General features: G+C 38.1%; 1 protein-coding gene across 2 annotated transcripts in view; it reads left to right on the top strand.

Annotated features, from left to right (window-relative positions):
- LOC111148521 (procollagen-lysine,2-oxoglutarate 5-dioxygenase 2) overlaps window positions 1-26,118 on the top strand; it is a 96,976-nt gene that overhangs the window by 1,000 nt on the left and 69,858 nt on the right. The gene's annotated exons all lie outside the window — the stretch shown is intronic.

Consider the following 26,118-nt stretch of genomic DNA (forward strand, 5'->3'; position numbering starts at 1 on the left):
GATCTCACACTTAAATATCCTTGTGCTGTACTGTTTTTTTCTTTTTTCCATTTCTTTTTTCTTTTTCTTTTTTTTTAGTTAGGATCATTCTGTTCTTTCTCTCTCTCTCTCTCTCTCTCTCTCTTTGGTAAGTAAATAGGGCGTTTTTCTGCTTGAACTTTAAGCACAAGGACAAATTTCTATTTTGGATTTACAGTCGGAAGATGACATTTGGTGTAGAACCCAGCTGGTCCCTCTAAGCAGTAGTTTTGTCGTCATCATCTTCAAGTGTTTCAGAAGGCTTCAGTGGGCTAAACTGCCCATCTTTCTACATTCCTGCCAAACAGTACTTGCTTTGTTAGCTTGTGAAACTTCACCCTGTCGATGATGCTTTTCTTTCTCCTAGATAAATGTGTTGGTTTCACAATGGATTTCTGAATCCTGTGTGGTTCTTTTAAATTTGAACTGAGTTTTCCCATAACTTTAAATTTTCGTTGAGTATAACACCTAGAAAATAGACAAGTAAATGCCTTCAGCAAACTTGGAAATGGAGACATTAAAAAAAATCGCCAGAAAAATGACTTTCTTTGTTGAAGCACCCAAGGAAACCTTACTGGGAAATAAAATAACCTCGAAGAGCTTTGCTACTTTTAGAGGAATCTCTTTAGCCTTTGTATATTTTATTTCAGTGTGTTACCACCTCCCCTTTTTATTTAATAGAAGGCATCTCTTTGTAGCTTCTTTTAGGTTTACAGTCAAAATCATCTTGCTTTCCCACTCTGGCTTTTAAGTTTCATGGATCTGGATACTAAAGTTTTAATGGATTGTAACATAACGGAAAGGGAATTTTAGATATGAATGTTTTCCTCAGAAACTGACCACATAAAACCCACTGCTGAAATTTGATGTCTCGTCCATCTTGTTGGGTAAGCATGGGGATTTCAGTTAGTGCCTAAACGCAAGAAAATACTAATTTGTAGTACATGGAGGCAGCACTAGCCAGTTGGATTATGAACTTTTGTGTAGGTAAATATGATGCGCTGATAAATATAGATGATACACTGCTCAATAACACGGCCAGTCGTGGACCATGTTCCATTTTCTCCCTAAAATATTGCAACTGAAAATTGCTAAATTGGAGATTTTATTTATCCATCTATCAAGTGAATTCTTTTAAAAAGATTTTATTTATTTATTTGACAGACAGAGATCATAAGCAGGCAGAGAGGCAGGCAGAGAAGCAGGCTCCCTGCTGAGCCGATGCGGAGCTCGATCTCAGAACCCTGAGATCATGACCTGAGCCAAAGGCAGAGGCTTTAACCCACTGAGCCACCCAGGTGCCCCTATCAATTGAGCTTTAGAACTCTAACTTGTTTCACTTAACAGGAGGTCTTTAAGAAAAGTACTTACCATTTCTGTCCGCCTGTATTTGTCACCATGTCCCAGTTAGCTGTGAAGAAATACATTAAACCAGGCTTTCTTGGCCCAATTGACATTTTGAGCCAGATAATTATTTATTGAAGGGGGGCTGTCTGGTGCAGTGTGCCATGTTTAGCAACATCCTTGGCCCCAACCCAGTAGCACCCTCCTCCACATGTGAGAATGGAAAATGCCTCAAAATGAAAAATGTCCAGATGTCTCCTGAAGGGCAGAATTGCCCAGGTTGAAACCCCTGGATTAGAAAAATGTGTATCTGAGGCAATGTGGCATTATAGTGTTACTGGAATAATACTAGCAACTCCTTTTTGAAAGCAAATGTTTATAGTGATTTTCCATTTTTCCACTGTAGTAGGGAATGTGCTGTTTGAATCACATTAATCAAGTTTTGGAATATGTTTTTTCCTAGCTTTCTTTGATGCTGTGTGTTGACTGGAGTTGAGAATACTGCTTTTCATTACACCTCCTGAGGGTTTCGCTGTGTTATGTGTTCATTCCTATTTGGTTGTCACTTTGTTTTTAGCATGGAAATAATCTAAATAAGATTTTGGTTGAAAACAATTATTTTTCTCCCAAAATTATTTATAGGAATTTTCCCTTAAAATTTTATCCCTGTGGGGCTTTTGAGGCAAAATCCTCCTAATAAGTGTCCACGCAGCAGGTTAAAACCCCCGATTTATCTTTCCTATACTTTTCTGCCTTCTGGATCAGAGGGAGAGAAGTGTGGATGTATATCTGCCCCGTATTTACAACTGGGTCTCCAGGCTTGGGTCAAAATTTTTGTGTGTTTTCTAAGGTACCTCGAGTATTCCATGTTCTAAATTGGGCAGAAACCAAGTTTTGGGCAAAAATGGAGGAAATGGTTTCAGATGTTTCTGTCAAGACCAGTGTTTTTCAACCATGTTCATTTATGAACTCTTTAATTTACTCTGGCACATTCAGGAAGGAAAGGAAAGGTTTGTCCCATCTGCTGAGGCAAACTGACAATTTTTGGGGTGGAGAGGGAAAGGCCAAGGTCCTGGAGAAACCTCTGGAAGGGAGAGAGAGAGGCTTGTTCTCTGTGTATTTTCTGTGTCCTGGACTCCAGCTGCACAGAACGATTCATCATGCTTAAGCAGACTATGCCTTTTATTTCATAACATAAGAAGGGACCTATGAAATATCTATGGAGTATGTAAGGATAGGAAATGAAAATTAAATTGAGATACGCTTTTCTACCCATCATATTGACTAAAGCATTAAAATAAACTCTGATCATAACAAATGTTGTAAGTATGGGAACCTGCTAACTATTGATAGAAGTACATCATTTTTGGACAACAGTCTAGTGGAATTGATAACCCACATACCCTACAATTCTAGATACATACATGCACAGTACTCTCAAATTTCTGCGTCTGTTCTTGAAATTCTTTTTTTTTTTTAAATTTATTTATTTGACAGACACAGCGAGAGAGGGAACACAAGCAGGGAGAGTGGGAGGGGGAGAAGCAGGCTCTCTGCTGAGCAGGGAGCCCGATGTGGGACTCGATCCCAGGACCCTGGGATCTTGACCTGAGCCGAAGGCAGAGGCTTTAACCCACTGAGCCACCCAGGTGCCCCTCTTGAAATTCTATTCATTGTTAAATCCAGGTCTCAGGAAATTGTTCCCCTTACTATCTATTTTTTTAAGATTCGTTTATTTATTTGAGGGGGGGAGGGGTAGAGGAGAAGGGAGAGGGAGAGAAAGAATCTCAGCAGACTCCCTGCTGAGCCTTGAGCCCAAGAACAGAGAAGCTCACTCTCAGGACTCTGAGATCCCCACCTGAGCTGAAACCAAGAGTCTTGCACTCAACTGACTGAGCCACTCAGGCACCCCACCCCTTACTATCTTTTGTTTAACTCACTTTCTAACTTTTTACTGCAGTGGATTTTTATGTTTAATAAATTGTAGATTCTTTGAAATGAGGGACGAAGTTACTCATTTTTGGGCTCCTCACAGTATCTTCCGTGTTCTAACACAAAGATTCTCAGTGTGTATTTGTTGAGTGTCTGACCCGCTTGTAGAATTTTGAAAAGTGGCATGCAGTCAGTGAAACTGCTGGATGCTTACTTTCCTAGGATTTTAACTGAATTCCCCTAACATCCTTTCTCTACCCAGGGACCAATACACTACCATGATCTAGCAATTTATCAATGAAATATCTGGCAAGGACTTGTTTCTGGACTGAGGTTTGGCACCTTTCTTCACATGTCCTTTTTTTCTGCTCTACCTACCTTCCTCAATATAAAGTCACACCTTCAGAAATACTCTCAGATGACTGGATACCATGATTTTAATTTCTTTTTTAAATTTTATGGGTGGGGAAGTGGACACTTGGAATGGTAATGTAACATTCAGAAGATCACAGAGCTGGAAAGCAACATGGCTGGAGCTTGTGTCCTTTCTCCAGGCTGTGTTTTATGTCTTTGCTGACCTCCTTATTCTGCTGGGCTTTTGGAACCTATGGGAAATAAATAGAGACTAGACATCAGAGACCTAAAGAAGCAAAAGGAATGCTTTGCTAAAATGAAAGCATGTATTCATAGGTTTGTGTAAATGGAGGGGAAAGGGATTGGCACAGGCTGAAGGAAAACTGGGCCCTGGCCCAGGGTGGCAAACGGTGGCCCATGGGCCAAATATGGCAGGCCACAGCTGTCTGCTTTTGTATGGCTGCTGAGTTAGCAATAATTTTTACATTTTTAAATGGTTGAAAAATATCAAGTGAAAAGTAGTATATCGTGATGTGTAAAAGTTCTGTGAAATTCAGTAGTCAGGGCCCATAAAGTTTTACTGGCAGACAGCTCTATTTATTTATTTACATACTGTTTGTGGCTGCTTTGGCGCTCTGAGGCAGAGCCTTATAGTGGCCATAAAGACTGTATGACTTGTAGAGTGTAGATTATTTACTGTCTGTCCATGTACAGAAAAACTCTGTGGATCCTTGCTTAGGAGGTGACATCCCCATTTCAGCTGTGGCTCGGGCAGAGCTGCTGCTCTCTTGGAAGGAGCTGGATTCTGGACAGTAACAGCTGATTCCAGGCATTTGAATGGTCTGTTTTTCATTTTAGACTTTCCAGTGATTTCTATGGTGTTTTTAATTCAAAGAAAGAGCTTCTCTGTTACGTCTTTTTAAACATGGTCCTTGATGCTAAATAGACATGTTGCTGTGGTGGAAAGAGTGTACTCATGATCAAAAAGGAAGAAGACACTGATGACTGATTGGAAAGGAGATGCATGTTTCTTCTTCATAGCTTGTGGGTGTTCTACAATTTGGTCTAGAAACTTGGTTATGAATTTGTGGCTCCATTCCTGGGAGGAAATGATTAGCACATTTATCAGTGAGTGCTTTTATTTTTCTTCAACAATTGCTGTGAATTAGACTAAACTGAGAAATTGGTGGGTTTTAAAGTGACAGATATTTCTCTTTTACATTTTACTCATTTGCATTTGCAGTAGTGTGCTTGCCTCACTAAGTTAAACTTAAATAACAAAACTGATTTTTAAAGCTATCAAAATTATAGTTAGCCAAGAAACAGTCAGCCTGAGGGGTAGAATTATAGACAGTCTGTTATGATTTGTTGTCATTATACTGCTTACTACCTTAAGGCTTATGTGTTGCAACCTGTGTTTGAAATGCTGTTAGGATGGTCTAGCAGTACAGAACTTACTACTCTCGTATCAGTTATGTCATAAGAATGCCCCTTCAAGGGATGCCTGGGTGGCTCAGTCTGTTAAGTGTCTGCCCTCAGCTCAGGTCATGATCCCAAGGTCCTGGGATCAAGCCCCATATGGGGCTCCCTGCTCAGTGAGGAGCCTGCTTCTCCTTTTCCTACTCCCTCTGCTGCTCTTCCTGCTTGTGCTTTCTTGATTTCTCTCTCAAATAAATAAATAAATAAAATCTTTTAAAAAAAGAAAAAAGAATGCCTCTTCAAAAACTGTTGTTTATAATGAGAAGATAACTTTCAATATCTCCCACTCAAGATAACTTTATTTTAATATAAAATTCAAAGAGTGGAGGTATGTTATTTTTATACAGGAAGGAAAGATTTCTATTACATATTTTCTTTTGTTTGTTGAAAGAGGGAAATCGACTTCTGTTAATAATTTTACTTAATTTTTAAATATAAATCTCTTTATAAAAAAACTAATTCAGGGGGTGCCTGGGTGGCTCAGTGGGTTGAAGCCTCTGCCTTCGGCTCGGGTCATGGTCCCAGGGTCCTGGGATCGAGCCCCACATCGGGCTCTCTGCTCAGCGGGGAGCCTGCTTCCTCCTCTCTCTCTCTGCTTGCCTCTCTGCCTACTAGTGATCTCTGTCTGTCAAATAAATAAACAAAATTAAAAAAAAAAAACTAATTCAGGATAGTGGATTTATATACTTAGTTGTTGAGTTGACTCAAGTATTTTTCAGGCCTTAAATTGTATTAGTAGCATACTGTAGCAGTTTTGGGAAAATAGCAATCATTTTTTATTTTTGCTGAAATGTGCATATATCTTCTCCCATCTTAAATTTATATCTTTTTCAAAAAAGATTTTAATTATTCATTTGAGAGAGTGAGAGAGAGAGAGAGCATAGGAGCAGGGGCAGAGGGAGAAGGGGAGAGAGAGGGAGAAGGGGAAGCGGGTTTCCCTGCTGAGCAGGGAGCCTGATGTGGGCTGGATCCCAGGATCCTGGAATCATGACCTGAGACAAAGGCAGTTGCTTAATCAATTGAGCCACTCAGGTGCCCCTTAAATTTATATCTTAAAGAAGATATGATTAAGTGAGAAAAAGCTTAATTTGTTAGAAAAGAAATATACTTTGTTGACTATTTCTCTTCTATAAGAAATTTGTTTGTTTTTGTTTTTAGAGATTTTATTTATTTATTTGATAGAGAAAGACACAGTGAGAGAGGGAGCACAAGCAGGAGTAGTGAGAGAGGGAGAAGTAGGCTTCCTGCCCAGCCCAGAGCCCGATGCGGGGCTCAATCCCAGGACTCTGAGATCATGACCTGAGCCGATGGCAGCCGCTTAACGACTGAGTCACCCAGGCACCCCAAGAAATTTGGTTTAAAGTTTAGTTTGTATAACTTTAGAATTAAATTTTGTCTGCCAAGAGAAAAGCTTTAAACAGTGAGTAGTAGACAGTCTTGTCTTTGCTTTCATTTGAGATCAACACTGAAATATTTTCTTTTACTGTTCTTTTTGAATTTTATTCTTGCTCCAAGGGAGTATCATCCAGTTTCTTTTTTTTTTTTTTTTAAAGATTTTATTTATTTATTTGACAGACAGAGATCACAAGTAGGCAGAGAGGCAGGCAGAGAGAGAGAGAGAGAGAGGGAAGCAGGCTCCCCACTGAGCAGAGAGCCCGATGCGGGGCTCGATCCCAGGACCCTGAGATCATGACCTGAGCCGAAGGCAGAGGCCTTAACCCACTGAGCCACCCAGGCGCCCCTATCATCCAGTTTCTATGCACGTTTCTGAGTGATGGGAGCACTATTATTAAGATGGAATACATCCGTCATTATTAAGATGGAATAGCAGGGTCTACTACATCTGAGTATTTTCTCCCTTTAGGCTGAAGGCTCATATTTCTGGAGAATTACTACTTTTATAATCAAAATTTTCACTATCAAGAGAAAAAAACCCACCACATTTTAATTTTAATACAATTCAGAGAACATGCAAAAATGTATTCTCTGCATATACATTATAATAAGTATACAAATATACTATATACAACTTTTAATACTAATAAAAGTTGTGGTGAACATACAGTTTAAGTGAAGGGCTAAATTAGGAAAAGTGTTTCTAACAAATATGTTTAAATTTCTAAAATGGGTCAGTTTCTGAATCTCATTTGTTAGATTGTTATTTTGATTTTAATAATTGCTTTCATTATTTTGGGTGCATAAGACATCCCAGTGTGTATTATGTTTACTGATCATCTATTCATTTCCATTAAGATTACATTCTCAAACTTGTAGAAGGAATTCTCTTTATTTTCTAGTTACTGTTTATCTGTTTTAAAGGCCTTCCAAAGAGAAAGAGTGACGGTTTTCCTCTGATTTAAATGCTAATGTGGTCCTGCTTCTCCATGCTGTGGTCCTCACAAGGTAAAGGTTCTTAGGGCACGAAGGAACTTTCAAGCACATGCAATTTTTATCTCTTTCACCACCATCTGCAGTCGGTCCCAGACCCTCAAGTACATGAAGTTGACTATGCATCAGGCCATACAGCCTGCACAGCAGCCAGCGGAACTCCTGGCAGTTTCGGATCCCTGATTCTGGGCATCGCTCAGGAGAAACTCCAGAAGCTATACTCCTTAATTCCAGTGGCCACAAAGTCTTGGCACAGAGCCACTGTACCATTAGCAAGGTTCTGTCATTGACTGGTGACTGATTTGAAGCCACAACTTTCATGGGGCCATAGGGTGCTAATTACCAATAGGTATTACGCAGCGCTAAGAAGGAAGCCAGTTACTTTTAGATATTTTTTTTTTTAAGATTTTGTTTATTTGACAGAGAGAGAGAGAGAGAGATCACAAGTAGGCAGAGAGGCAGGCAGAGAGAGAGAGGGGAGGAAGCAGGCTCCCTGCGGAGCAGAGAGCCTGATGCGGGGCTCGATCCCAGGACCCCCCGGGATCATGACCTGAGCTGAAAGCAGAGGCTTTAACCCACTGAGCCACCCAGGTGCCCCGTACTTTTAGATATTTTAAATACATTCTCCTACCAGTCCTTTTCTTCCTGGTTGTCTGCATAATAAACACCAGCAGCTATTTCAACGTCTCAAAAGAAAATTATCAGCAAATATAGAATTTAAATCATTTCTTTAAAAATGAACAAAGAAAAAAACCAAAAAGAAGCTGGCAAACATTTTGCAGGCAGACTAAAATGACCTTCCTAATTCAGTCATCTAGGGAAGTCTCACAGAGCTGTTATGCAGTGAGCAAACTGATTCTTTGATGGGATTTTCCAGTCGTGCCCAAGCCAGCTCTGAGGCCCCTTGTGTTCAGAAGTCCCCCCTCTCCTTCTCTAGCCATGCTAGGTCTTTCCTGGCCTCCAGCTGGTACCACTGTGACCAGACTGCTCTGCTTGTCCAGACCCTCTGAAATTCTTGTCGGCCACATCTAGAGAAGGACAATTCTCCTTTTCTTCTTAGTTTAGTTTAAACAGGGTTGGAATTTTTTAAACAGTGACTTTACTAGGTAACCAAGGCAAAACAAAACAAAACTCCAAACTGGAAAACCACCAAAGCAAAGAAATGAACAGACTTACAAAGTAGAGACTCAGAGTTCTTACTCTACTCTGACTTGAGTATAGTTAGAAACCTGCATACCTGGCATATTTTGGGGGCTTCCAAGGTTCTGTGTTGTTGCTCAGCTTTTCTTTCTCCACACTCCGATCCCACTTCTAATTCTTCTTATCGTGTTCTTTTACATAGACAGCTCTTCTCCAGGGTTGGAGTCTATAAAATCATGGACTTTAGAAGTCCATAAGTGTTAATATGTTGTGAAATAATACGAAATATATTTTGGTCTCTGCCTCTGTTTCTTGCTAAATATTTGGTCTTTGACCCTTGTTCCTGACTCAAAGTTCCTAAAACCCTTATAATTTTTGAGTGATTGGAGTATCTGTCATAGAACTTCTAAATTCCTTAGAATTCCTGGGTGAAAAGAGCGTCTTTTGTTCTAATGAGGTGACTCTTGTTGGGCTCTTGAATAGGGGCTGGTCACAAGAAAGATCAAGCCATGATTAGAAGATTGAAGCTTTCAGGGGTGCCTGGGTAGCTCAGTTAAGACTCTTGATTTTGGCTTGGATTGTGATCTCAAGGTTATGAGATCGAGCCCCCTGTGGGGCTCTGCGCTTGGTGGGAGTCTGCTTGAGATTCCCTCCTCCCTCTGACCCTTCCCTTATACTCCCTCTCTAAAATAGATAAATCTTAAAAAAAAAAAAAAAAAAAAAAAGAAGAAGATGAAGAAGCAGTAGCAGCAGCAGCTTGAAGTTTTCAGGCCTAAGCCTCATTTTCTTTTTTTTTTTAAAAGATTTTATTTATTTGACAGAGAGAGATCACAAGTAGGCAGAGAGGCAAGCAGAGAGAGAAAGAGAGAGAGAGGAGGAAGCAGGCTCCCTGCCGAGCAGAGAGCCTGATGTGGGACTCGATCCCAGGACCCTGAGATCATGACCTGAGCTGAAGGCAGAGGCTTAACCCACTGAGCCAGCCAGGTGCCCCTAAACCTCATTTTCTGAAGAGGGAGCGGGGTTAGGAAATAAGTTAATAATTGATTATCCCTACATGGTGAAGCCTCTACAAAAAGAACTGAAGTATGGGGTTTGGAGAGCTTCTAAGTTGATGATTGCATCTATGTGCGAGGAAGGTGGTGTACCCCAAATTGATGGGGACACGTGGGATCCTTTCAGATCTCATCCTATTTACCTCTTCATATGGCTGTTAATTTGCATCTTGTAAAATATCCTTTGTGATAAATCTGCAATAGTAAACTGTTTTCCTGGGTTCCGTGGGCTGCTTTAGTAAACTATCAAACTGGAGGAGGAGGTCTTCGGAACTTCTAATTTGTAGTCAAATCAGACAGAAGTTGTGGGTAACCTGGGGACCTACTACTTGTGATTGGCATCTGAAGTGTGAACAGTCTTTTGGGACTGAGCTCTTAACCTGTAAAGTTTGTGCTAATTCTGGTTGAATTGAATTGAATTACCGAACACTCAGCTGCTGTGGGAAAATTGGCAGTGTGGGAAAAAATCTATACATCTGGTATCAAAAGTATTATGTGTGAGTGGTAGAGGAGAGACATGACTGTGTATTCTGTAGACATAGGTAGACTAGATATCTTTATAGTTTCGTGGGACATATCAGCACAACCTTAGCCATTAGGCAATCTATTTTCTTCTGTGAGTGAAACTTTTTATGCATTTTTTGCTTATAACTCTGTTGGTATTGCTTTAATTCTTCATTTTGTAGAGCAATTTACATTTTCTTTTATGAGTCTACATACTTTAATAAACCTATGTTTATTTAATTAACTAAACTTCAAAATTTCTCCCAGAATATATTTTTTCTAGAGGTAACTATCATATTGTAACTTCCTAGATATAAATGTATGCTAAGAACAATTCCCATTGTGTAATACTCTGAATATGACAATTAATATTTCAGAATTTAATTCAAGTATTTACTTAGTGACTAGCCTGTGTTCTATGTTGCCTTATGCGAAAGAAAAATAGAAAAACAAAACAAGGCAAACAAAAAACATACCAGGCTCAGTTCCTGCTCCACACTGAAATTCTAAGATTCTTGTGGGAGAAATACTGCGTGTGTAAAACGGAACAAACCAAAGAAACACTTAAAGTGAATCAGCCTGGCTTGTGGGGAAGAGCACTGACATCTGGGCATCAGGAAACCTTGATCTAAGATCTAACCCTTCCATTTACCAACGTTGAGCCAATTACCTTGCTTCTCCAGACTTCCTTCATAATTTATGATCTTTATAGCTCTGTTATTTGATGTCTCTTGAATTCTAAGTGTCAGGATGTGGAGTAGAGACAAAGGCTGCAGGAATCAGAAAACAGGCCTGAAGGAAACTTACTATTAATACATTCGTTATGCCAAAGGAAGCATAGATACAAAGTTGTTTTGTATTTTAAAAGTCTGGTTATTCACTCAGGAGTTGGACTTGGACAGCCCTTGAGATTGCTTTTTTTCCTAATTAACTTTTGATTTAGAGGCAAGAAAGTAAATCTAAGAATAACTGGAATTAAATTTACATTTAAAAATATTCCAAAGTGCTTTAATATGAGACAAGAAAATAATCTGGTGTTTATATGAAGCTATTTTCTGTCTTCTGAAAGGAATCATATACTCTTCAGTACATTTGAATACTGTAAGCTGTTTTAAAAAATAACTTGATATTTTTCTACTTCAGTTTTGACTGTTTAAGTCCTACTGATTAGCAGAAATGATACTGGAACTCTTTAAAATTAGAAAGAAGTTTTTTTTGTTTATTTATTTATTTGTTTATTTATTTAATATATAATGTATTATTTGCTTCAGAGGTACAGGTCTGTGAATTATCAGTCTTACACAATTCACAGCACTCACCATAGCACATATGTCCATATGAAATGTGCGGTTTAAAAATTGGAGGCCCTCTTCCAAATTGTTCCTGAAACAGTTATCAAATCACCTATCTAATTTTTAGATGCACTAAAATGTCTTTAAAATATGATTGCATTCAGTAAACTAGAAACGTGGTAAATAAAAAGAAAATCAGTTTATTGGAGAAAAGTAGTTGTGTATCTGTCTCTGTGTATATGCATGTGTCTCTAGCCATGGAGATTACTGTTAAGCCTTAAGAATGGAGTAGAAAGTTGGAATGCCTTTTGATCTGGAATTTTCTTTGATATGCTGCTCGATCATTGTCACAGTAACATTTATTCTACATGTTTTTCTACCTCTAGATGGAACATATCTTGCGAGTGGTATTGTCTTAGACACAGTCTTTGGAGGAGATGGTAGTCCCCAGTGATTTTTCTCTTTTCTTGGCTTTTCCCCCTACTATTTGCAGAGGGATTTTATGTAAATTGAAGGAAGCAGCTCAAATAAAACAATTGGAGGAGGAAGAGGGTGGCTTAATTTTTAAAATATATGCAGTTGTTGCTTTTTCAAGTAAGATTACCAAAAATCACAGAACCATTTAGCCTGGATGTTGTTTTTGGAGATTAACTGTGATTTTTTGAATAAGCAAGTAAGCATTAGCAGATGTTTTTCCCATGGGTTAGGCAAGTTAAAGAAAGATCTGTTTTAAAAACTGATAAACTGACCTTTATATTATGATTTAATATAAAGTGGTTGGTATTTTTATATCCCACAAATATAAGCATTGGTTTTTTCATACAGTATAAAATCCTAAACAGCCAAGTCACTGAATGGCTCTATTGAGGCAGTACCAGCAGCACCATCATGGGCTATGGTTTATGGATGAGTGGATAGGTAAGATTTTTCAGGTTGAGGTAAAAGATAAAGAAAGCAGCATACTTTAAACCAAACGTGCAAACTTAAGAAATGACTACGGTTGATAGTTACATCTTCTTTTCTGTAACTGTATTTAAATTCTTTGTAGTTGCAAGATATGAATTCTTCTTAAATGTCAGAATAGCCCACAATTGAATTACTTTCAAGCATATTTGAATTGTAGAAAATCCTTTTGAGAATGAATCCTACTCAGGGTGAAGAGGTGGTGGAAGGTAGAAGGTAAGTGGAGAAAAGGAGGTGAAATTACTTGTAAGCATGTTAGAAAATTATAAAATAATGTTATTTGAATGTGTTCAGACAAATAATTTAAAAACTCTGCTATAGAAGCACTAGAAGCCACTGCCCCAAATGCTAGCAAAAGGGAATATTGCTTATGGTAAATTGGATATGCACCAAACAGAAATATGGTTTGCATATTTTCATACTCAGGAATTTGTTTATCTGGATTATGCTAGTTGATAGTATAGCATTTCATATTAACCATAATGGCATGACCTGACCCCTAGCCTGCTGTCCTGCGTTCATGCACCCTAGTGGGACCCACACCAGGGACAACGTGCAGTATTGCATTCCCTTTTCATTTGGTTGTCTTGGGGATCAGCAGAAGTTCAGAAATGTAGATACTGTGACTCTGTGAAGCCAACCGTGGCTGTGTTCATAGTGGAAGAGTGTGCCTCATATCTCTTTGTATGTCTGATAAACTGAAGTACCAGTCTGTTGTGCTTTGAATTATCTGGAAAGCTGTCTTGGTCCCACTTCTATCTTGAATATGATTCTGATACTTTGAGAGAAATGCTACTTTGTTCTGCAAACATCAAGTGGTACAGAAGAGAATGTTTGCTTTCTAGATATAGCCAAAGAGGGTTTACCATACAGGAAGAGGATTGGACACCTCTTATTGTGAATTAAAGGTATGTGTGGGCTTGCTTGGCTCACTGGCATACATGATTTATTTTAAGGCCAGAGGCTAATATACTCCTTGCCTGATGATTATGAAAGATGCACTGTGGGAGACAGCATAGGGTAATGGTTAAGGGGATAGGGTTTTGGAATCAGGCAGCTTGAATTTAAATCTCTTCTCTACACTCATTTGCTGATTATCCTTGGAACAAGTTACTTAAGATCTCTGAATCATAGTTTCTTTATAATGATAATTGTTGCCTAGGGTTGATTTGAGGATTAAATGTGGTAATGCCAGTAAAGCCTAACACAGTGTCTGGGAACAGAAAGTGCCCAGTAAGTTCTACTAACTAATGTTATTATTTTAAACAGAATTCTGATTGACATTATTCTAAAGTGGAACCTAGACTTCCTGTGTAGAATTAATTCTTGTATTCTGATTGGTAATGGGAGAAAAGTATAGGCTGTCAATAAATTCTAGAAAATAAGTTTCAACAAGATGTATAGACAGCTTTTTCTAGGAGAACCCAAAGGAAATAAATTAAAAAATTAGTGGTTTATTCTCTTTGGTGATATTCTTTATTTGCTCAAATTCAAATCTTTGAAGTCCCTTTTCCTCATTCCTCAAATTTATTCTTGATATTCAGTTGTGTTGAATTCCACTCATTTTCTCTTTTTTTGTTTCATCTATAATGGAAAACATATCTCTATATAACATATAATTAAATATCTCAAACAGATGAGTCTTTTTTTTTAAACATAATCTTAATACCATTATCACACTCAATAGTAACTCCTTCATGTCATCTAATGCTTATTCAAGTTCGCTTTTCCAGCTGTTCTCAAAACTATCTTTTTACAGTGGGTTTGTTTGATCAGTATCCATTAATTTCTCCTAAACTCTCTAAGCGATCATCACCTTAGTCCAGGCTGCAAATCTTGGGGAGCTTGAGGGTTAAATTCAGCCTGTTTATTGTTTTCCAGAAAACTTAAACTAAGTCCTATATTTTTAAAATCAGGGAATTTTACTTAGAAGTCTGGAATTTACTTCTCTTGGAAGGGGAGGTAGGGAAGAGAGACCTGGAAGCCTGGATTTGCCTTCCCATGGCAACAACAGCTGACTGATGCTGGGGAGTTCTCTTCTTGAGATGCTGCTTATGCACCTGTGTTCACCACAGCTCCCGCCTGGCCTCTTCCCTAATATGTGTTTGCAACTCCTGATCTGGGCACACATCACAGGATGAGATAGCTATAATTGCTTCTTAAATTATTATTCTTATCTCATCTTTCCACACTAATCTTTCTGGAGTCCAGTTGCTCTTAATCAGGAGTGATTTTGTTCCCAGCCCTGGGTATATTTGGTAATGTCTGGAGATACTTTTGACTGTCATGAGTGGTGGGTGCCACTGGCATTCTGTGGGCAGAGGCTAGGGATGCTGCTCAGACATCCTACGGTGCACAGCACAGCCCCCACAAGAAAGACTTATCAGGCTCCACATGTTTCTAATTTCTAATTTCATTGCCCTATTCAGAAGCTTCCAGTGCCTTCCCTATTTTCAAATATATTTATTATTTCTCAGTTTTCACTCTGTATTCATACCAGACTCCTCATTATCCAGTGAAGATATCATGCTTTTTCACCTTTCTTAAGTCATATCTGTTTTTCCAGTTCCCTCCCACTGTCATAATCCCACTTGTCCCTTTTAAGACCTCCATCTTTACCATTCATGAAGATGGCTTTGATGTCACCTTATCGCAGTATTCTCCAAAAATCATCTTATTAGAGCTGGGAACTTTTTAAAAAAATATTTTATTTATTTATTTGACAGAGAGAGAGATCACAAGTAGGCAGAGAGACAGGCAGAGAGAGAGAAGGGAAGCAGACACCCTGCTGAGCAGAGAGCCTGATGCGGGGCTCGATCCCAGGACCCTGAGATCATGACCTGAGCGAAAGGTAGAGGCTTAACCCTCTGAGCCACCCAGGTGCCCCAGAGCTGGGAACTTTCTTAAAGATGACTGATGTTAATATTTTCCCTTACTACCTCCCCACTTCTCTAAACCAAGTAGCTGTATGTAGAAGTATTAAGTGATACATTCAAGGTGTCTCCTGATTCTTTGTCCCTCCCCATGCTAATATATAATCTATTACTTAACTAGGTTCTTAATATGTTATTCTCAGTCTTTTCATATGAATTAACTTAATTTTCTTAGCTGAATTTACATATAAGAGGACAGAAACGGTATCTTTTATTGTGGGTACCAAGTCTGTGAATTGCTGTGCCTTAGAACTGCAAGCCTCTGGAAGTTTCTTTTTGGATCCTACAGAGGGGTCTGGTAACCCATGGCTCACCTCAGTCACAACTACTGAGAGGAGTGGACACCTATGTCTGTCAGAGTTCCATTCAGAAAAGAGAAGCCGTTTTAGATATTTGGAGCAGAAAGGGATTTAACGAAAGTAGGTATGGGCTTACACAATTGGGGAGAAGGCTGGAAGGGCAGGCTTTAGACTGAGCCTTCAGCCTTGACACCTAGGACAATAGAGCAGCTGGCCAAAGTAGGAAGTTACTACCTTGATTAGAGTTGGGGTGTACTGAGTTATGAATGTGCTGACATAAATACAATTCAGGGATCAGGAAGCTCTCTCCACTGACTCCTTGCTCACATGAGGCTGGTGACTAGACTCTAGCAAGCAGAGTTAAACTACTGCCTCTGCAACATGTCTGTCTGTGTGTCTCCTTCCCTGTCTCCTTTTTCTCCCTTCTTTCTTCCTACACAGAATGGAAGACTGGAACACTAATGTAGGTAACTCCACATCTTGTTGAAACATGCCTCCCAGTAGAAACAGCCAGAAGTCATGGGGAGAAGACCATCTGTCTTCCATATCTCATACACATGAATCTGAAAGATGGGGCATAATTTTCTTCTAGAAGTTTAGCTCCAAAGGAGTTGGAGAAATATAGCTTTAACATTTATTTTTGTATGACTTTTTTCAGTAATTGTTCTTGAAGGTTGACAAATGATTCAGTAATTTCAGAATTTTATGTCTTTTTGGCTGTGGGGAATCCAAGTATGGGGTCAGCATTACATAAAACACATGCTCTACTTACTAACATGAAAGTCTATTATAAAATTCTAAGATTTTTGAGTATTTTCTCAAGTTTTAAGAACAACTGCTGAAGAAAGTCATGGGGAAAATGAAATAAAACTATAGTAATAGGAATTTATCTCCCCTTAGTCTCTCTCTCTCTCTTTTTTTTAGGCCAGTGGATCATAACTTAATGTGGAAGACAATGTAGTGCAACTTATCGCTAATTAAAATTTTATAGTGTTTATTTGACTTTCAGCTATTCATTCATCTTGTTTTCTAGTGCTTTCATTTCACACAACACCCTATTAGTCTTCAATAATTACTTAGCTAACTAAAGTCACTTTTCTGAGATGAAACAACTGGGGCTTATTTAAGGCTTCTGGAATTTGAGAAGGTCAAGAGATAGCGGAAAAATTCTGGTTCATTTAGGAAGGAAGGATTTAATTTGACTCCACTTCTTAAGTAGTCATGAAAGCAAAAGTACAAGAGAAAACTTTTGGATCACCGTAACTGTACTTCACAATTATAGATTTAATGATTTCTATATGTAAATTTGGTTTTCATGTCATTTTTTTTAACTTTTGTAGTTTCTTTGCTTATTGTGGAAACTATAAATAAGCTTGTGGCTGAAACTTCTGCTGAGTAAATTACAGGAGAATCTTGCATTATAATTAGAATGTTGGGCTTCCTTAAAATTATTGGAGCTGAGACATACAGTGCTTCATTTTACTTCTCTAGGCTCTAAGCTTTTTGCGAAGTACACATGGCATTTATTTATTTTTAAATTACATTTGTTTTGCTTATTTTCATAATTTTTGACAATCCCAGATGATAAGTACATATACTTCAGTGTTAAAATGAACAAATAAACAAAACTAGGTTGGAGATGGGTGGGTTAGATTAATAAATGCTAATACAGGTTTAATATGCGGCCATGGAAAGTTTAGCTTTTTGGTTTTATGTGTATGTGTTTAAAATAATAAATCTCAAAAAATTTGCTTTCATTTTGATGAAGATAAAAATAAATCTTTGGTGAATCTGGATTTATTTTGATGGCATGTGCCCAGTATAGTTTAGCCCTTTCTAAACATGTTTTTCACCTGAAAATCATTCTGAAAACTAGTAAAAAGTGATAGATCTTTCCTAAGACATGTTGAAGCACCAGTAGGAGTCAGTAAGAACTAAGATACAATAGACTCATGAAGATGGTATAATTTCATTTAAAAATTATATTTTTGAGGGGTGCCTGGGTGGCTCAGTGGGTTAAGCTTCTGCCTTTGGCTCAGGTCATGATCCCAGGTCCTGGGATCGAGCCCCGCATCGGGCTCTCTGCTCGGCGGGGAGCCTGCCTCTCCTTAAAATCTTTTAAAAAAATTATATTTTTGGTTACAATGAAAATAAATGTGTGTAAATGAAAATTAAGACATTTAAGAAGAACAAGTTAAATTTGTCCATAATCCCACTATCATTAGTAAATAATATAAAACATTTTGATAGTTTTTTCCCTTTCTTGGTTCATATTTCTTCATAAACTTTATAAAATCGGGACACATACACATATTGAAAACCATAAAGAGATAATTTTACGTTCTACTTTATTTACAAAACAGTACATTGTAAGTATTTTCTCATGGCTTAAAATACTGATCAAGTCATGATTTTTAAGTAACATTTTGATATCTGTTGTGGGGTTATGCCATAATTTGTATAACCATTATTCTATTATTGGTTATATGGTTTCTTTTCTATTTTGTAGTAGCAGAAATAACATTGTAGGGATATTCTTGAAAACGTGTTTTGGTTTCCATTTTTACAAGACAGGTTCAAGAAACAAAATTTGGAAATCAATGGGTATGAACTCTTTTTTTTTAATCTCTTGTTGCACATTATTGAATTGCTTTTCAGAGGTTATATGGATTGTCATCTTTACCCATCTCTTCCATCTTTTCCACACAAATGGTCTGTTGTGTGGAATTCTCAGTAACATTACTTTTAAAAGATTTTCATCTAGTTTATATGGGAAGAATTTGATTCTCAAATTTATAATGGTTTCTTTCTTTACTTGTCAAAATAAAATCATTTTTTTGTCCTTGCTATTTCTTCTGTGAGTTGCATCTTCTGATCAATGAAGCATACATTCTAGTGGAGTAAGAAAAGACAATAAACAGGTGTACTAGGTAGATACAAGTATCACAAAGAAAAATCATATGGGATGAGGGCCAAGAGTGCTGAGGTTGGCAGTGCCATTTTAGGTACTGTTTTCAGAGAGGACTTTTCATACTGGTTATATTTGAACAGACCTGAAGGGAGGAATTGTTGCTGGGGGAAGAACGTTCTTGGCAGCAGGAATCACAAGTACCAGTGCCTTAGAATGTGCTTGATGTGTCCCTGGAACAGCAGGTTTTTCCATGTGCCTGCAGCAGGGGCAGGGAGGGGCTAGTGGTGGAAGAGGAGCTCAGAAGGACAGGACCAGATCACTTAAGGACCTGGAGACTGTGGTAAGGAGTTTGAATTTTATTGAGAACAAGCCCCTTTCCTGGGTGGCTATGTGGAGTACAACTGCTCAGTGCGATACTGAACAGCTGACAGTGTTGTAGATGTGTCATTCTAGGGCAGTGTAAGCAATAGTTTGGAGTGACTAAATGCAGGGAAATCCTTCTGGAAGCCATTTTGGTAGTCCAGGGAAGAGCATGGTGCCCAGATTTAGACCACTCAGAGATGGTGGTTGGGTAAGGCTGGATTCTGTAGTGCTGATAGAATTTGCAGATGGATGGGGAATGTGAGCAGAACAAGGGAGTCAGAGTTTTGCATGTTAGAAATTTAAATTTGTCCTCAGTTCAGACACCTACCAGGATATTGGAATATATCCCCCACCAATAAGCGGGGTGTGGGGTGAGGGGCGGTATGACACTCCTGTATATGTTAAACCATTATGCTGTACGTCTTAAGCATACACATTGATGTATGTCAATTATTTCTCAATAAAACTAGAAAAAAAGTTTAAATTTACCTAAATTTATATCAGTAATATAGTCTAGCTGCCATTCTTATAACTCATTTTTGTGAGATTTGTGGTTTGGAACTTCCCTGAGAGATTTTGGTAACTATTTTATACAGTTATTTTAATAATCTCCGTTATTAAAACTTAAAGTCTGTTTTGTGTCTATAATATTGTTATCCAAATGTTTATTCGGTAAATTGCTGGCACTGAAAAACAGACCCCTTACAACAGAAATTTTGCAAGAGAAGTCAGTGTTAAACTCCAGGAAGAAGGCCAAAACAGCTGTTATGATTCACTGACCTGTGAGCTTGGGAGGGAGCACTCGGCAGAAATGATAGTTAAAGTGCTGAAAAATTACAGAGCAGCTTGCAGCTGATTTTTAAGTTTACAGAAATGCCATATAGCTAAAACAAGGAAGGTGGGAACAAATGAGGGGAAGCTCTGGCTTCATGACTTGAAGATCTGTCAGTGCTGCTGCAGCCCCTCAGTGAGCTGTGGTTTGCATCAAGGCATCATTGCGTTTGACTAGAGATTGGAATGTGCTGATAATGCCTTTCTCTTATAATTTAATGCAGTGTATTAATTAAAACCTTTAATTTGAGGGCGCCTGGGTGGCTCAGTGGGTTGAGCCGCTGCCTTCGGCTCAGGTCATGATCTCAGGGTCCTGGGATCGAGTCCCACATCGGGTTCTCTGCTCGGCGGAGATCCTGCTTCCCTCTCTCTCTCTCTGCCTGCCTCTCCATCTACTTGTGATCTCTCTCTGTCAAATAAATAAAAAAAATCTTTAAAAAAAAAAACCTTAATTTGAATTCAGCTTTTATTATTTATTATTTATCATGCTTAATATGTTTAAAGGCAAACACTAGGAGGGAGATGGATATACCTGGAAAATACTCTCCTCACCTGCTTTCCATTTAATTCAATGGGAAAATTAATAGTGTAAGAGAGGGTTGGATTTTGCAATATTTTCACTGACTATCCTTTGCATAGAACATGCAGCTACCCTGTAGCTGGAAAAAGGTCCCCAGGGCTTCTGATATGTGCCACTGTTAGTTTTCTGAAGGAAATGGATGGATAAAAACTGGAAAAAGACATTGAGAATGAATAAGCAAAGAGAGGAGAAAAAAACAGTAGAGAGAAGTATCTGGAGGGAATAGTTTGATACAGCTAGACAGTGAAGTTGATGGTAAACTTTTTTGCTAATTGAATCAAACAAGGAGATTTGTTGGATTGCATACTTTTCTGTTTACTGAGAAGAAGAAAATGCCATCCATTGATTTGGGTGACAAAAATTGTTTAGAAAAAATTAGTTTCTTTTAATGAAGGGAATTAAGTAGTAGATAGTAGCTTCAGTTATAGTTTATTTATAGTTACTTTCAACAGGATATTTTCTTATTATGTTAAGTTGTAACTTGGGAACTGTTCTTCTGACAGGAACATTTGGTAAATGATACAGTAAGAGACATTGTGACAACATCTCTAACCCTCTAGGAATAGAAATGAAAAAAATCCAGAATAGCTGTCTTTTAAAGAGGGGACTCCTGAAATGTCAAAATTGCTTATATTCAATTATATGAATATAATCAATTATAAAATTGATTATATTCAATTCCGCTCTCTCTACAAACAGTACATTTTTTTCATCTGAACTCATCTTTCCTCCAAGTCTCAGCTTCAATGTGAATTCCTGAGAGTTCTTTCCTAACCTCCCAATTTAAAACAGTTTCCTTTATTAAAATCTCCTTCTCATTCTGGCTTTGAATTTATTCTTAGCATTTACCAAAATTTCCACTTATACTTAGTTATGTAATTATTTTCTTATTATCTGCCCCCCCCCCCCCCCGCTCCCTGTTATTTTGTAAAATCGATGAAAGCACTGATTGATTCTTCCAAGAATATTTACTGAATGCCTACTATGTGTCAACTAGGAGTTGGGAACACAGCTCTTAAAGTTTACATTGTCTTAAATTCTGGTGTTTGCTTGTATCTCTAACATTTAGCACACAGGTCCTGGTTCTCAGAGAACCATCAATAACTTTGTTGAAAGAATGAAGATAAAAGCCATTGATGATAAAATGCAGTCAAGGTTTAGATCTGTAGCTCAGGAATATAAACCGCTGAGGCTGGGACTCTTTTCCGCTATCGCAGGCTGAAATTGCCAAGTGCCCCTGCCGATGTGGTATTCCTTTGGTGAACAAGGGTTTCTCTCTACCCACAGTGATCTACCTCTCTGAAAAGGGAAATAAGAATAATCCAGAGATACTGAATGATTAAGTGGTCTGAGGTGAGGTGGGGCACCAGTTTTTGTTGTTGTTTGTTTGTTTTTTAAGTTCTTTAGGTGTTTGCATTATGCATATCAGGTCCAAAATTACTATCCTAAAGGAACAAGAGAATGGAGTTTATGTCTAGAGAGTTCTCACTTCAAATACTGCTTGTTTTATTTTGCCAGAAGAGTTTTTAGGTAGGGTGTGTGGATGTTTGGTTGTGCATTTTTCCCCCAGAAGGAGTTTTGAATTTTTTCCATGCCATTCTAATAATTATCAAAGCAACACAAATTTTCACCAAATACCACGGAAGCCAGAGATATTTTTCACTGCTTCAACCCGAGAATGTTTTAGGTCAGCATGACTTTTTTTTTTTTTTTTTAAATAAAAACTAGAACCTCCCTAAAGTTAGATAATATTTTATAACTGCATTTGGGGAGTTTATATAGTTTAAGTATGTTGCAAGATACATCTCTAAAGACTTCCAGTGGTAGTGATCACTTGATAAACATTATGAAATACAGAAATTTTAATTTTAATATACTTAAATTTATACTTTTCTTTTTGGATATAATCTAACCATCTAGCTGTCTCTTGATATTACTGATAATTAAAGATAGGAAAGCCATTTATTGACTTTATTTAATATAGAGTATGAACAAATGAGTCTTCTACCTCTCAGTACATAGTACGTTATGAAAATTATAAGGGGGCAGTAACTGGAGAAACATATTATGTTGTTGATAGAAGCAGACATACTGACACTCAGACGTCAGAATGGAAACCAAGAAGTTAAAGGTAGGAAATAGCATGTGAAAAGCATGGGGATAAATAGCTGTATAGAATTAGATGTGTTTGGGGAATTGCTGTATCATGGGAAGATAAAGTAAGGAATGATCATGAAACATCAGGAAGAGATTATATTTGGTATTCTTTGCTTAATTATTTTATAGAATAATTTCTGTTAAGTGTTTAGAGGAAGATCAAAGCCTCCATGGTTTAACTGACTGGAATGCTCAATGACTAAAAATGTTTACAGAATAATTTCTGACTTTGGGAAAATATTTTCTATTCTTACTTTAAGGCATATTGTATATTTCTGGAAAATGACACATAAATAGTGTAGCTTAATCCAGAATCTCTGATGTAAGCAATATACCTATTTGTGAAATCACTGTGAGTTTTCTCTATTTTGAGAAATTCCAGAATGAAGAGCAAGTGAGGAGTGCTGGAGAGGTCTTTGATGCTGAGAAATGTGCTTACCCCTGCTTCTAGGTCACAGTGAAATCAGACTTCACTGGGGAGCTGGGCTCTGATGAGTAATGTCAGGAACCGTTTCAGCAGTGGGAATGTCTCCTCGTTTTACTCTTGAGAGTTTGGATTTTGGGGGATTCCTCACATTAGTGGGTCCCACGTGACATGGGCCGAGCTTTCCAACCAGGGGACCTTCATGCCTATTACAGAAGGTCTCTGGCTGAAATGCTGGCTCATTCACATACAACCTGACCCCGCACCGAAGAGCATCCTGCCCTCATTGGACTGACACTGCTGAGATTAGACTGCATTCAGAAGAGAGCTATTTTATAAACATCTGTTTTAAATATGCATCTTGTTTATGGCTACTTAATGCCTTGCTATGTTTCTGTTCTTTTTGAAGAACCAGTTGAACTATTCATTTCTAATGTGTTGCGGCTAGGTATTAGTAGAACATGATTGTACAAGAGACAGGGAAAGAGAGGGAGGGAGAGATCAGCTTTTGCACAGTGACCATCCTCCAACAATGCTCTTTGCCAACAGCTGATATTTCTTTTCCCCAGCTGCTTTTCAATGTACATGTTCTAATCCTTGTAACACATTTCTTACTAATGACTCAAAGTGATGATGTTTATACAGGAATGTGCAGTTATGCCTTGCTTATTCTAAAATCATTTTTTTATAAAAAAAAGAAAATTTCTGCACATTATTTCTGCCTAAAACCAATAAAAATCTAAATAAAATATTATGAAGTACAGAAAAGCTTCACATTTTAGGATAAGCTCAGTCATTATCCTGTTCTATACATTATAATAAAACCTTAATCTACATTTAGGGGTGTCTATAATTCCTCCAGGAGCAAACAAATGACAAGGAGATGTTAAAAGGAAGTTATAAGGCCTGTATCCCCTTCAGGATAGGGAATATGGCAGTTGATATCTTTATTATCTAGAAGGGCATAGTAAATACTTTTAATTTAAACATTTTCCTACCACTTTACCCACACAGCAGGCCAGTCTTTTAAAGTTTGTCTTCTTAAACAACCTGGAGTTCTTCTTCACTCCTTTCCTCATATCTGACATTTAATAAGTCAGTCAGTTTTGTTTAATCTACCTTCAAAACATATCCAAACTGACCAGTTTTTATCTTCTTTACTGCTACTCCTTGATCCATATCACCATGGCCTCTTTCCTAGATTGTTATTGTGAACACTTCCTACTCAGGCTTCCCAATTTTATCCTTGACTTCTTTCAGTCATAGCAGTCAGAGTAATCCTGTTAAACTTCAGTCTGATTATTGCATAGCAGTCATGAGCACAGACTTTGGGGGCAGGTTGTCTGGGTTCAAATCTAGGTCCTGCCATTTACAGTCTGTTTAACTTAGGGCAACATATTTAAATGTAAAACAGGAATAACTGTATCTTTTTAGGTTTCTGGACCCCATGCCAATTGGGGTTGCTCCCCACAATAATCCCTAGCAATTCTCAGATACCAGCTGGGTGTCTGAGAATTCAACTCAATTCTTCACTGTCTACTCTGGAGATAGCATCAGATTTCATGGGTTAAGTGCTCAGTCCTGTAAGATTGCTTCCCAGCCCCCATTTCAGACACCAGTTGCAAGTTACATGTGCTTCTGACCAAATGGCTGTAGATGGAGGTTCCAGTGAATTCCTTAGGTTCTTTTAATTTGGCAGAGTGGCTCACAGAATTCAGAGATACACTTACATACATACACTGGTTTATTAGAGGACATAGTAAAATATATGTATCAACATCCAGATGGGGGAGATACATAAGATAGGGTATGGGGAGAGGGTGCAGAACTTCTGTGCCCTCTCCAGATGTGCCATTCTCCCGTAATCTTGATGTGTTTACCAACCCAGAGGCTCTTTGAACCCTGTTCTCTTGGATTTTTATGGAAGCTTCATTGCATTGTCATGATTGACTAAGTCATTGGCCATTGTCTGATTCAACCTCCAGCGCCTTGCCCTTCTCCAGAGGTCAGGATGTGTGACTGAAGGTTCCAACCTACTAATCACATGGTTGGTCCTCCTGACAACTAACCCCCACCCTTGGGTGAGGTCCAAAAGTCACTTTCATTAATAACAAGATACCCATTTTCACCTTTATGGCTCTGAGGCATTTTTAGGAACTGTGGAAGAAGACTAAATTATACCTGAGAAATATGCTTTGGTCATTGGAATGATCAAATATATATTTCTGACAAATTATTATATCACACTGTAGTACTTAGATTAAATTAATTAATAGTATCTACATGGTAGACACTGCTATTAGTAGTAGTAGTAGTACTAGTAGTAGTACTACTAATAGTAGTATTTAGCAACTGTCATGTCATCCTTTCACTCAAAATCCTCTAAGAGCTTCGTATTGCATTTGGAACAAAAGGCAAATTTTTACAATGACCTACTTACTAGGCCCTGCGCAATCTATTTATTCTGACTTTTGAACTCATCTCATTTTCTCTCTTGCTTAGTCTTTTCTGCCCATTCTGGTATCTGTAGTGTCCTCTCCTCACTCCCCCAAGGACATATGAGAACTGGATCCCACTTAGTCAGATTCTTTGTATTCTTTGCTTCCTTTTACTGGAAAGCTTTTCCTGAGGTGTCTGCCTAGCAGGCTCACTTCCTATGCTTCATGTTACCCTCTAAGTGAAATTTGGTTATGCTATTCAAACTGTAATATATTCAAGACTCCCTAATCTACCCCTCTTCTCTTTAATCCTGTAAGTTAAATGAACATATTTTGTTTGGTTTTTGTCTACCACATGCATGTAAATTCCATGATGGCAGTCTAATCCCATCTTTGAGGCTCACCTAAAACTTTTTCTTATGTGCGAATATCTCAACTACTCTTGACTTCTTCCTTCATTGTTTAACATCCTTAAACTTTTTCTTATGTGCGAATATCTCAACTACTCTTGACTTCTTCCTTCATTGTTTAACATCCTCATTGGGTTATAATCTATAATTGGAGTTACCTAAGTATGTATATTCATTGGCATAGCTGTTCAGCATCGTCACCATCTCCTGGTGCTGATGCCTGGTGCTCAGAAGTTATTCCTGAGCTTTTCCCAAGACATACCAAATCAGAAATTCTGGGGGCATAGTCTTGAAATTTTTGCTTTA

This window comes from Enhydra lutris, unplaced genomic scaffold, assembly GCF_002288905.1.
Source record: "Enhydra lutris kenyoni isolate GAN:26980312 unplaced genomic scaffold, ASM228890v2 scaffoldscaffold2, whole genome shotgun sequence".
Classification (NCBI taxonomy): Eukaryota; Metazoa; Chordata; class Mammalia; order Carnivora; family Mustelidae; genus Enhydra; species Enhydra lutris.